This window comes from Zalophus californianus, chromosome 2 (assembly GCF_009762305.2).
Source record: "Zalophus californianus isolate mZalCal1 chromosome 2, mZalCal1.pri.v2, whole genome shotgun sequence".
NCBI classification, from domain to species: Eukaryota; Metazoa; Chordata; class Mammalia; order Carnivora; family Otariidae; genus Zalophus; species Zalophus californianus.
Genome location: NC_045596.1, coordinates 199,073,014 through 199,085,191, shown reverse-complemented (window position 1 = coordinate 199,085,191; position 12,178 = coordinate 199,073,014). Strand labels below are relative to the sequence as shown.

At 39.9% G+C, this 12,178-nt stretch overlaps 1 protein-coding gene across 1 annotated transcript in view; it reads right to left on the bottom strand.

The window, feature by feature from the left end:
• The window catches only part of CSMD1 (CUB and Sushi multiple domains 1), a 2,028,797-nt gene that overhangs the window by 1,203,517 nt on the left and 813,102 nt on the right, over positions 1-12,178 (bottom strand). The gene's annotated exons all lie outside the window — the stretch shown is intronic.

Below are 12,178 nucleotides of genomic sequence, written 5' to 3'. Positions count from 1 at the left end.
GAAACAAGATGAAACCAGAGAGGGAGACAAACCATAAGAGACTCTTAATCTCAGGAAACAAACTGAGGGTTGCTGGAGTGGTGGTGGGTGGGAGGGATGGGGTGGCTGGGTGATGGACATTGGGGAGGGTATGTGCTATGGTGAGCGCTGTGAATTGTGTAAGATTGATGAATCTCAGACCTGTAGCCCTGAAACAAATAGTACATTATATGTTAATAAAAAAATTAAAAATGAATATAGCCCAAATTATGGGAATCACTTTCAAGACTAGGTTATAAATGGGCTGTGGTTTCCATTTTTCTCGGATGATTTGCCCTGAGAGAAGCCAATTTCCATGATATGATGCAGTCCTTTGGAGATGCCCAGGTAGTAAGAGATCAAGGGCTGCCAACAGTCTTGTGTGTGTGAGCTTGGAAGAAGATCCCTACCATTTCCACAAGTTTAGATTGTAGTTCTAGTGATAGGTTAACTGCAAATTTCTAAGGAACCTTGAACTGCAGGTACTGTTAGAGAAAAAACTATCCAATGGTATTTGTTAAAACATGCTAGGAACACTTCATTCAGAGGAAGAGAGAGAGGAGGGTTGCCAGCATAGGCACAGGGACCACTGCAGTGGGATTTTACAGTGAGGTTGAGAGACTAGGCACAACTCCAAATACAGCATGGGAAGTAAGAACTTATGGCCCAAGAGTGGGGTAGAGGATCAGTAGATAGACAATTCCTAAGGTCAGGGGCAAGGGAGGGAGGTTCTATCTTAACTGACTGAAAATGATTCTTTTTTTATCTAAGATTTTATTTTATTTCTTTGACAGAGAGAGAGAGAGAGCACAAGCAGGGGTAGTGGCAGGCAGAGGGAGAAGGAGAAGCAGGGCTCGATCACAGGACCCTGGGATCATGACCTGAGCTAAAGGCAGACACTTAACCAACTGAGCCACCCAGGTGCCCCCCAAATAGAATTCTTGCTGAAGAAATGTCAGGGTATCCGACATCACCTAGGGGATGGTGGAGGATGAAGAACTCAATAGGCTATTATAGGTGGTCAGACATGGAGGATGGGGGTCCTGATAAAAATGACTTATTGAACTTAGATTTTATAAGGAAGTGTACAGATGGGCCTGAGAGAAGGCTCAGGAGGCTGACTAAAGTTTAGTCAAGCAAAATTGCTCTTTATTTGAAATCTGAATGTAAGTGGGAATTCTGTACTGTATCTAGTAAGCCTCAACCAATAGTCAGTGCTTGGAGCAGGGTCTCTGTGCTTGAGGGCTGGCTTAACAGAGGGAGGGACAGATCCATAAAAAAACAGATTTAATTTAATAGAGATGAACAAGGGATGTTTTGGGGCACAGAAGTAGATATATAAAGTTGAATTCTAGGGCACAGGTAAGAAATGTTAATCTCTTGGGATTTACAAAACACGAGGAAGGCAAAATTATCAATTTTTCACAATATGAAACTGCAAAATCCTTACTAAATACATAGATTTTTTTTAGATTTATTAAAGATGAATGTCATTTTTGACTCAAAACAATGTTAATTATAACATAGGAGTTTCTGAATTTCTGAAAAAATCAGGACTCTATCAGAAATGTTTTCATCATAAAAAACAGACATATACACATGCGTACACAGACACAACACCTCAACTGGGCTTAAATTATTAAAAAATGAAATTCATTCACTCAGTGGTAAGCTTTAGAAATAATCTGATCAAATTTGGAGGTCCTTTTCTTCTTTGTAGGAACTCTATTCTCTCATGGCTTCAAAATTATACCTGTAGTTCTCAGCCTCAAGGCACATGGTTCAGAGAACGCCAGAGCTTCCTTCCCCTTGGTCCTCAGCATAAAAATTGCAGGTGGTATTATACTGGTGAGAAGTACCATAGTTCCTGTGTCCACTCAGAGACCAGTCTCTGTGATGAAGGGCACACCCTGAGCCCATTGGTTTAGACCCTGTCACTCACCCACTTCTGAACCAATCAGTGTCAAGTGGGCAGACCAGAGGGTGGAGCAAACCATGGGCATGGGTAGAGGTCAATCCACAGAAGGCCCGTGAATGCCACCCAGTGGAGGAGACTCAGGAAGGGTCCACCACAGAGGGCGCAGCTGGATGCAGCCTCCATGGCCATGCCCATGCTGTCTTGAAAGCAAAGAGTTAAATAAAAGGAGGGAAATGATTCTTAACCAAGAATCAAGGCTACATGCTTCATCACTGTCATTTGGACAGTGATCCCTCAACCATGGGATAAAGGTGTTATTGTTCCTGTTTTCTCCATTGAAATGAAGTCTCTGAGAAGGCAAGTCCCCTGCCCAAGATCTCACACCTTTAAATTAGGAGAAAAGGAATTTCACTCTAGAGTGCTCATTTTTCCTTTTGTATATGTAATAGATTTAGAAGGCTATTAAATCTTTGAGGAACTATGGGCACACATAATAAATAATACAATTCCCCTACCCCCAAAAAAGAGGTACTTAGGGCGCCTGGGTGGCTCAGTTGGTTAAGTGACTGCCTTCGGCTCAGGTCACGATCCTGGAGTCCCTGGATCGAGTCCCGCATCGGGCTCCCTGCTCAGCGGGGAGTCTGCTTCTCCCTCTGACCTTCTTCCCTCTCGTGCTGTCTCTCTACCATTCTCTCTCTCTCTCAATAAATAAATAAAAAAATCTTAAAAAAAACAAAAAAGAGGTACTTATAATACCACATGGAGCCTTGCTGGATGCTATGATATTTGAAGCCTCTTTCGTAATAATCAACACTAGAAATGATGGAAGTCTGGTTGGTACTAACATGCTCAAAGAAAGACTACAGAGCAGTCAGCGGACTGGGGGGGGAGGGGTAGAGAGGAGGGATGGAGAGAGGGGTGAGGGGTGGAGGGAGGAGGAGGGTAGGCAAAAAGAGGTGGCAGAGAGGGAGAGAGATTTTCAGAACGGTTTGTGTGCCAGACAAGTCCCACCCTCAAAAATATTCGGATAAAGTTTTGGCGTTAATGCACACTAGACATCTTAGGCACACTGACATTTTTACAGATCTGATGTCAATTCCTTAATTTAAAATTGAAGTCCTTTAAATTATTATTGATGGCTCTTTGGGATACTTACTGAATTGCAATCTCTTATCTCTTCCTTCTCCACTCTAAGTATATTATATTCCTTTTTAAGTGAACCCTGGGTGCCTTTCACTGACTTTTACTTTGCACTTTCATAGATAAATTCTGCCAAGAATAATATTATCTGAGGAATAGTGTAAGACCTTGACCATCAAGAAAGATCATTGTTGAGAAGTGATTTTTAATTACTTCTTACTGAGGAAAATTTAGCTCAAGTCACAAAGGTGATATCACAACTTCAGGCCCTTAAATAAAACCATTTATATTTAATTGCCTCCACCGCGGGGTCACATCCTTACAAGAGTGAATCTTCCATTGTTTGGGTTAGAGTTATCTTTTCCACTTTTTCCTGATTACTTTGTAACAGTGATGGGCTTGGGTCTGATCTGGCTTCATTTTTACTGGAGATGTATTTTTACTGTTCAGTGGAATATGTTCAATTAATTGATGCCTGCCTTAAAGTAACAAAGGACACTCAAAATCGCAAATATATGTTGGCTCTAAAACATGATGAGGAGACGGCAGACAGAAACCAATTGAATAAATGTGAGCACTGTTAAAACAGCACTCTCATTTGCTTAGAAGGTCTATTAGGAGGGTAAATATTATAAAACGTTTCAGTGATTATCACAGCATTATGTAAGGTAGCAAAATTTTGAAATCAGACAAATCTCATAAGAAAGCAATTCTCATAAACTGGGACCTTTACTCACGGGAGGATTTTATTGTCAAAGATTATTATCTGGAAAAAGAAATGTTAAATAACATTGAGTTACGGGGGGGGGTGTAAAATCACTTATACCCCAATGATCATGATCAGTTACATAGGGGAAAAATCATGCATGGGGAGAAAAAACTAGAAAGCAATGGGCCAGAATGTTAGCTGGAGAGTAATGGGGCTAAAGGTGACTTTTATTTTTTGTTATTTCCACTTCTGTATGTGATCAGAAGCTGCCACCTACTATCCCAAAGTGATAGGTGTCAGAGAGGAGCCCCGAACTAGTTCTGTCAGCATCACCAGGAGCTCCCCAGAAATGCACATTTCAGACCCCACCTCAGACCAGCAGGTGCGGCGCCCAGTGCTGTTGGGAGCCCCTCTGCTGACTGATGCATGCATCGTGTGAGAGCAGCTGGTGTCGGGGAGCCGTGTCCTCAAGGACTGACGGGGGCGTTCCAGGTGTCCACTGGCCTTCTCTCCCCACCAGCTTTCCTGTCTTCAGGAAGCCTCGCCGGGGTTTCCAGCCATGGCAGTGTCAGGGAGCCCCACAAACGGGAGCAGGATGGTCCCATGCAGACTTGGAACTCCCACAGAATCACTTTCACTGTCTGCCTTTGGACAGCACGTCACACACACAGTCCAAACACAACGGGGCAGGGAAGAGACTTCATGTCCTGACGGGGAGAGGAACAAAGCCACGTCCGAAAGGGTCTGTCTTAGCCCATCTGGGCAGCTGTGACAAAATTACCACAGACAGGGGTGCTTGTAGACGTAGGTATTTATCGCTCACAGCTCTAGGGGCCAGATGTCCCAGGCCAACAGGCCGTCAGATTTGGTGCCCGGTGAGTCCAGTCTGGCTGGTTCACAGATGGGCATCCCCTTGCTGGGTCGGGAGGGAGGGACCTCAGTGGGGTCTCTTCCATCAGGGCACTGATCCTGTTCTTGAGGCTCCATTCCCACGACCTAACCACCTCCCAGTGCCCCATCTCCTCACCCCATCACCTTGGGGGCTCGGCTTCAACATCTGAGGTTGGGGAAACACAACCTTCTCTGTACAGCAGGGGTATGTGTGCACTATGCAGAGAAAGCTGTTTGGTGTTTGTTTGTTGCTGTTTCCTACACCAAATGCATACAGTTTATATGGAGTAGATTATTAGGTAATGTCAAAAAAGTCCTATTGTTTACTGACTTCATTCTTTTGAATTAGAAGAAAGTACAAAGATCTGCACTTCTAGATAGCCCACATTTCCACATTTCTGTGTCTCTCTTATTTACCATTATTTTTCCTTAGAAGTTTTCCTTCTTTTCTAATTATTTTCTCATTCTTTTTTTTTCTTTTTTCTTTTTTCTTTTATTATGTTATGTTAATCATCATACATTACATCATTAGTTTTGGATGTAGTGTTCCATGATTCATTGTTTGTGCATAACACCCAGTGCTCCATGCAGAACGTGCCCTCTTTAATACCCATCACCAGGCTAGCCCATCCCCCACCCCCCTCCCATCTAGAACCCTCAGTTTGTTTCTCAGAGTCCATCATCTCTCATGGTTCGTCTCCCCCTCTGATTTCCCCCCTTCATTTTTCCCTTCCTGCTATCTTCTTTTTTTTTTTTATAACATATAATGTATTATTTCATTCTTGATCTATCATGGTGCCTTCCCCTCGCTCACTGTGGTTCTGTTCCTTTGCTGGGACACCCACCCCAGTCACTGTCCCAATTCCTGCTAATCTCCCCGCTGTTCCTGCACAAGCAGAGTGTGTCAGGGGAACAGACATGGCAATAACAAGTTCTAACCCTGAATCTGCCAGCACAACGTTGTATAAGGATCAAGACCTCAGTGCTTGTCAGGAAACCTGTCTTACTAAAACAGAAACATGGTGCTAACCACTATTTCAGATGTCCTCTAACATCTAAAATCACATTATCTGATAGCTGTAAGTCTTTACTGATGGACTTCAAAACCTCAACCAACCAAAACACCAACTAGTAGAAGATCCAAAACACTCAATACTTATTGACCCATGATCACTGTACTTTGGTATGTTTATATCTAAGTTGGCAAGTCCCCAGAATTGACCCAGCCTATTTTTAATCATGAAATGATGCAGGGATAGTGGATTGCCATAGCCAGTGTGATAAAATTAAAACAACAACAACAACAAAACAAAAACAAAAAAGACCAGCTGAAAATAGTGCATAAAAATAAACCAAAGGGTTTCCAAATAAGAAAATAGAATATTAGATACGTTAAACATTCCAGTATATGATTGACCCATTAATCCCAAGTGTTGGGAGGCAGAGCCACTCATTTGGGTATATCTGCTTGAAAAATAAATGAGACTGTATTAAACATAAAATAGACTACTGTGAACCACTGCTGATTTGAATTTCATATTTGTTATAAATCACTAATAATACTAATCTTATGCTATACATATAATGCACCTGAATAGAAACACCGTGATGTGGTTTAGTATTATTTGGAGTGCTTAAGATATGATTCTTAATTCCTATTTACGTCTTATTGACCATAAGTTATATATTATTTGAGTTAAGTGGACCCCATTCATTCATACTCCTTTTCAAAATAATCCTCCCCCTGGGGCGCCTGGGTGGCTCAGTCGTTAAGCGTCTGCCTTCGGCTCAGGTCATGATCCCAGGGTCTTGGGATCGAGCCCCGCATCGGGCTCCCTGCTCTGCGGGAAGCCTGCTTTGCTTCTCCCTCTCCCACTCCCCCTGCTTGTGTTCCCTCTCTCACTGTGTCTCTCTCTGTCAAATAAATAAATAAAATCTTAAAAAAAATTAAAAAAAGCAAAATAATCCTCCCCCAAACAATGCTAAACATAAAACAAAGTAAACAAAATGGCATCTTTTTTTTATTGAAGTAAATTAACTATTTTGTTGACTGGTTGACTATTTAGCAAATGCCATTTTTTAATAGTCACCTGTACAAATAAAATTATGTTTTCCTCTGCCTCAACTATTCTAACATGATTTCACAAATAAAATTATCATTTTTCCTCTTTCTCAACTGATTTTAACATGATTTCACAGACATAACTACAAATTCAGTACAACTGTTTTACTAGGTGATTCTGGTGTGTGTGTGTGTGTATGTGTGGGGGTGTGGGTGTGTTTGTGGTGCAGACTTAGATAAACACACACATAAATGTTACACTTCGATATTTAACCTACTTGAGTCATTTTTCAATTCTAAAGCTCAAATATCCCAAGAAAAATAATTATGGTGGAACTAAAAAAAAAATAGAGCCAAATAGACATATCAATTACCTGATATTAATTAAGTTCTGCATTTCAATCTATTTTCATTTTTATTATGTTATGTTTATTATATTATGTTATGTTAATCATTTTTATTATGTTATTATTATGTTAATTAACATAACATAATAAAAATAAGTACATTATATCATTAGTTTTTGATGTAGTGTTACATGATTCATTGTTTGCATATAACACCCAGTGCTCCATGCAGAACATGCCCTCTTTAATACCCATCACCAGGCTAACCCTTCCCCCCACCCCCCCTCCCCTCTAGAACCCTCAGTTTGTTTTTCAGAGTCCATCCTCTCTCATGGTTCGTCTCCCCCTCCAATTTACTCCCCTTCATTCTTCCCCTCCTGCTATCTTCTTCTTCTTTTTTTTCTTAACATATGTTGCATTATTTGTTTCAGAAGTACAGATCTGTGACTCAACAGTCTTACACAATTCACAGCGCTCACCATAGCACATACCCTCCCCAATGTCTATCACCCAGCCACCCCATCCCTCCCACCCCCACCACTCCAGCAACCCTCAGTTTGTTTCCTGAGATTAGGAATTCCTCATATCAGTGACATCATATGATACTTGTCTTTCTCTGATTGACTTATTTCACTCAGCATAACACCCTCCAGTTCCAACCACGTCATTGCAAATGGCAAGATCTCATTCCTTTTGATGGCTGCATAATATTCCATTGTGTATATATACCACCTCTTCTTTATCCATTCATCTGTCGATGGACATCTTGGCTCTTTCCACAGTTTGGCTATTGTGGACATTGCTGCTATAAACATTGGGGTGCACGTATCCCTTCCAATCACTACACTTGTATCTTTGGGGTAAATGCCCAGTAGTGCAATTGCTGGGTCGTATGGTAGCTCTATTTTCAACTGTGTGAGGCACCTCCATACTGTTTTCCAGAGTGGCTGCACCAGCTTGCATTCCCACCAACAGTGTAGGAGGGTTCCCCTTTCTCCACATCCCCGCCAACATCTGTTGTTTCCTGACTTGTTAATTTAGCCATTCTGACTGGTGCAAGGTATCAATCAATCTATTTTCAAATTGACTGATACATTAGGGGAAAAGGGTGGGTATTGGCTTACTCTTTTCATTGTCTGAAGTAGATGTTTAAGGTAGCATACTTGAACTAAGTTTTAGTGAATTTATCCAAAGCACCTAAAACATGACCTGCCCACAGTGCATAATCTTTATATACTTTTTGAAGTAATCAGTAAATGCTGAGTATGCATGTATAATGGGCTATTAGAATATGTGCCCCAAAGGACTGCGTTAATAATTGACTGAGACAACATATAACATTATTAGCAAATGCCTGTCAGTTAATATATGCTCAATGAGTGCCTGTCCCTTTTATATTCAATGATATGTGATCAGAGAAAAGAAAGACATGTTTTACTCCAAGGAGATTTTATGAATAAGAGTTAGTCTCCTGTATATTCACTCTCGAGGACTCAACACTAAGTAGATGGTCGAAACATTCAGATTGTGAATGCTCTATTATTTTGAGGCTATTAATTAGAAAGACTCTAAACAATTATATAAATAACAGAAGATCAAGATATTTTCACTAATGACCAACTCCTAGATAAATGAAATGAGGGAAGCAGAGACAAGTAAAAATATGCAAATTGGGCAGGATGGTAATTATTGAAATAGAAATTAATATCGTTGAAGTCAGAATCCCAAACTGTATGTTTGAACAGGGAAATGCATTTGATGAAATCTAATAGAATCTCAATTAGCAAATTAAGATATTGGCTGATGAGAAAATGGAGCCAGTGAAGCAAGAATTGAAGTCTTGCGAATAAAGAGGGATTACTTCAGATAAGCGAACATGCAGTGGGTTGTGCTATGATCATGTGGACAAAACTGACAGATGTCACACCCACAATACAGTCATACTCTGTATTTGGGAGATTACCTTAAAAAATATGGAGTTAGCCTGGTGATGGGTATTAAGGAGGGCACGTTCTTCATGGAGCACTGGGTATTATATGCAAACAATGAATCATGGAACACTACATCAAAAACTAATGATGTAATGTATGGTGATTAACGTAACAGAATAAAATAAAATTAAATTAAAAATATGGACTTAATTCTATTTCATTTTAATAGTTTTTATTACTACATAAATTCCATGAAGCCCTGAGGTGTATTTAAGGGGTAAAAACAGGTTTCTGGCTTTTGGAAAATGAACAACAATTCTGTAAATTATTTTCAATAAATCAAAACTAGGATTGTGTAAGAAAAATATTATCAGGAGAATATTTCTGTAAGAAAATCAGGAAATTTAAGATATTTAACGTGATTTTTTCAGGACTATTGACTACCACTAATGCAATCTAAATAGTAATTTTGCTCTTTTTTCAATCAGGAATTTAGTGGAAAGCAGCTCCACAAAACCTCACATAAGAGACCCACTTCTGTGACATGTTGTGGATTATGGCTGACTAGTTAACTGTCAGCCCCCCAAAAAGCATGCTTTTCAACTGGTGGTGAGAACAGTTTGCTATTTCTCTTCTGGCAAAAGGTCTCTCCTGCTCAGGCATTCCTGGTTTATTTGTCAGGATATGATACAGCCCACAGCCCCTTAAGTTTCAATTTGCAAGTGAAGTAAAATTCCACGTAAGTTATTTACATCTTTGCCAATTCTGTTAAGATGATAAGCACAATGTTAAATTTTCTAACAGCCATTACAACAACAAAGAAATAATAATTCAGTGGTGAAGGAGAGAAATCTGAAGCAACTGATTATGGAAAATGACATTTTAAAAATATCTTTTAGAAAAATATTATTAAAGCAATGTAAGTAATCTATTGTTGAAAACCCATTTTTTTTAGGAGAGGCATATGGACAACAGGCCCACAAACTTGAGATAGCCATCATGATAGTCTTGGAGAAACCTTACAAACCACTAGTGAGCATGTGAATCAAGGGGAATCCCAGAGCACAAATAATGTTGTCCACGTGGAAGGTGTGTCATCAGTGTTTGTTCCAGAGGATGATGCCAAATTCTGTAATTATCAATACTGTCATCTTTGTGACCTTGCTCCTAAAAACTATGTTTTGGGAATGTTAATTATAATCTCTAAAAATAGAGTAAAATATTTTTTAAAAAAGAGTATAACCATGAAATAAACAGCATAGTAACCTGTAGAAAAACCATATCATATTAGCTCTAAGTCAGGGCAACATAAGAGTCTAATCATGAGCAGAGATAATACATTCATTTTCTATTCATCAAGGCCAATGTACTCATTTTAAGTCTACTCATGTGATATTTAGGAATCAGTGTCTATCTTCCAAATGTTAAGCTGAGCCCAGCAGTTGGTGATGAACACTTGCATACTGGTCGTAACAACCAGACTTCCCAAATCTCCAGTCACAGCTGGAGGAGCCGTTTGGATAGGATCTGTTATCATCTTTACAAAGATAGCACAGCATCATCAGTAAAGTTCAGACTCAAACCAGATCTGTCAGCTTTGAACCCCGGCCTTGCACTTGCTATGACTTGTGATTTGGGGCAATTTTTTAACTTCTCTGTGCTTCAGTATCCCCATCTTAAAATGGGATAGTAATAGTTCTATCATAGGTTTATTATGAAGGTTAAGTGCCGTGGTGCTCTTAAAATACTTAGAATGATGTAAGTAGTAAACATTATAAAATTGGATGATTGATAAACAATCATTTTAAAAATAGCATATGCTGTAGTATTTTAAGAACACATGACCTGTGTAGAGAACCAAAAAATAATAATTTTTCTAACTCAAGTTGAAGAGAAATACATTTACTAATCCTTTACTTACAAATTGATCAATGGTATTCCATCTTCCAAAGCAACGTGCTGATTTATGAAACTGCAAAACTTATTATTTAATTTAATAGCCAATTAATAAAGGGCTAATTAATAAAGAGTAACATAAATAGTAATGTAAGTGCCCAAGGAATGACGAATTTGAGAGAACATCTATTTCTAAAATAGACTCACGTCTTTGGTATAATTATCATTTTAAGATAAAGTGCATCCTACAAGTAAAATCTCTAGGATTAATAGAAGGTACAGTGTTAGGAGTCAGAAGCCAGACAGCTGTAAAATAACGATGCCTTTAATTAACAGAGTAACTTTTGCTCAGTAACTTGAGTTCGAAGATCATGGTTTTACTATTCAAAAACTACTAAATAACCAAACTGGATTAGCATCTCTGTAACACTTCTAGCTTCTGATCTAGCCTGGAATACACAAATTATCCTTAATGATTACAGTAGCTTTTATTATGATTTTGTAAATAAATATCCATTGGCCCATCCTGCCCAGGTGGACATAGAGAGTCAGGTGAGGCACAGGAGATGTGGTGGCTAGGAGAGCACCCTCCGAGAAGGGGCGGTGCCAGGCTCGGCCCACCACCCGGCGGCCCACAGGGGCTCCCAGAGCATGGGAGAAACGGCCAAGGCGCCCTGAGCACAGAGCATCTCAGGACACTAGGAGCTCAGGGTGGCTGCTTTTACTTTGTCATGCTCCTGGGAGCAAAGAGAAAACTGCAAAAGTACCAGGAGGGGGGCATGTTCAGAATTTATGCTTCCTGGGCTGAGAAGCTACCCTAATTCCTTACTGCCTTAGTTCTATACAATGAAATCAGTAAATTCAATTTGCATTAAGAATAAATATTTTTCCTCCATAGGACTCAACAGAACTCTTTTTTTTTTTTTTTTTTTAAAGATTTTATTTACTATTTGAGAGACAGAGAGCACCAGCAGGGGCAGAGGGAGAAGCAGGCTCCTCAATCGGCAGGGAGCCCGACTCAGAACTCGATCCCAGGACCCTGAGATCTGACCTGAGTGGAAGGCAGACGCTTATCCGACTGAGCCACCCACACGCCCTCAACAGAACTCTTTTAAGACCGATGACAATGTTTTCTCAAGGCTGGAATAGATTCTCAAATTCTGAAGACTTATGTGATGCTTCCTGATTTGAAACAAACTGATACTAACTTACAGCAGGAACAGTTAAGTTGCTCTGCAACATTCTGGGACATTCTTGAAGGCTGTC